At 60.0% G+C, this 1590-nt stretch overlaps 1 protein-coding gene across 2 annotated transcripts in view; it reads left to right on the plus strand.

Annotated features, from left to right (window-relative positions):
• Positions 1 to 567: 567 nt before the first annotated feature.
• LCLAT1 (lysocardiolipin acyltransferase 1) overlaps positions 568 to 1590 on the plus strand; it is a 233401-nt gene continuing 232378 nt past the window's right edge. The window contains exon 1 of one of the 2 annotated variants that reach the window (XM_004711102.2): positions 568 to 676. The gene's annotated coding sequence lies outside the window, so the exon portion shown is untranslated. Of the gene's footprint in view, positions 677 to 798; positions 853 to 1590 lie in introns of those variants that run through there. The other variant, XM_045287036.1, reaches the window with a different exon arrangement.

Genomic DNA, 1590 nt, shown 5'->3' on the forward strand with positions numbered 1-1590 from the left:
GAGCTGTGGATGCTAAGGAAAGGTCCCCTGGCTGCAACAATGGGCTCGCAGGGCTGGGCAGGATTAGTCTTTCCTTCTGTTGTACACAGGGTCGCTATGGGTCGGAACTCACCAGACGGCATGCAACATCAATAGAAAGAGCTTTACCCAGAGTTGTAGTAATCTTGGTAGTAGCTCTACTCTTACTGATTTACCACGAGACTTCAGCCAAATAAAGCCTTGCAAATTCGCCTTCTCCAATTTTTGCTTTCCATTCTGAAACGCGAGGAGTTAGACGAGTCACTAGGTTTCCAGGGACAGTGACACCGTTGATTTTCTGTAATTCCTTCCCAGCTCAGACCACACCCCTTTCTAAGAGGCCGGAGGAGGAAATGCGTGCGAGCCCTTTAAGGGGGCCCCGGGAGGCGGGGGCTCCGGGTTTCTCCAGTTCGGAGAGCTGGGCGGGGCTCCGGGGACCAGGGCTTCCCACGCAGCCCGGGACGCCGTCGCGTCACGGCTGCTCCTAGCCAATCAGGACGGAGCCTGGCGGGACGCATTACTAGGGCGACGGTCCGGACGCCTCCCCGTTTCGGGATGAATTAGCGGCGGGCTCTCCCGGAGGTTGTGACCCCTGCGGATTCCCCAGCTGACCCACGCGACCCCCACGTTGTTGCGCGGCGTCCCCTCCCGACCCCAGGTGGGAGGCTAGCGTTGGCAGGTGGGGGGTTACTGCGCGGGGAAAATGGCGGCGGCGGCGGCGGCCAGGGGACCCCCGAATCGGTGGCGGGGGAGTAGCAGCAGTGGCTCCTCGTCCTGAGCCACGGGCCCCGGTGCTGAGGCCTCTGGTAACGGCCGTGTGCGTCACCGGCTCAGGTGAGAGGTGGCGTCGGGGCCGCGACTCCCCGGGGCTGAGGGGCGGCGTCGGGGCCCGAGGGGCCGAGCGGGAGGCGCTCCGAGGGCGAGGTCGCCCCGGAAGCAGGAGGGGCCGGGTGTCCCGGCGGCGGCCGCAGCGTGGACTGACTGAACCCCGAGACCTCGACGGGTCTGGGAGCCGCACGCAGTCCGAGCGTTGCCACCGTTCAGTCAGACGTGTGGACGCGTCTCAAGCGTCCCCCCACGTGGGAGGATTGGCCGCGAGCAACGGAGGGCAGCTTCTCCTGCTTGACTAAACCTCTAGCCCCCAGAAAGAAGGCGTGTCTGAGGTGCCCAAATGCCTGGCAGTGTCACAAGAGATAGGTAGGCCCTAGCCGCGGGCTGATGTCAGATTTGATCAGAAAGGTGTATCTCACTGAATACTTGCCCCTTCAAAGAGAAGCTAGGTCGAGCGCCTGGGTGTCACCGCGCAGACGTTTTCTTAGTGATCTGTCCCTAATGAGGCGTGGCCTTTTGCGTTCACATAGCTTTGTTTGACACACACGTGGCTGCAGAACCGGACGACTGGGATGTGAGGGGGAGTTGTTGGGTCCCTGGGAGTTAAAATTGACTAGATGGCCCTGAGTTTGGTTTTATTGGTAAGGTTTCAGATGCATTGTTATTTGTTTTTATCTCCCTTGTATACCGTAAACATCGTTCCATGAAGCATAATTAATAGGGCAACCTTTCAGAAACCTT

This window comes from Echinops telfairi, unplaced genomic scaffold (genome assembly GCF_000313985.2).
Source record: "Echinops telfairi isolate 266 unplaced genomic scaffold, ASM31398v2 ScPeMD7_10;HRSCAF=50, whole genome shotgun sequence".
Lineage (NCBI taxonomy): Eukaryota > Metazoa > Chordata > Mammalia > Afrosoricida > Tenrecidae > Echinops > Echinops telfairi.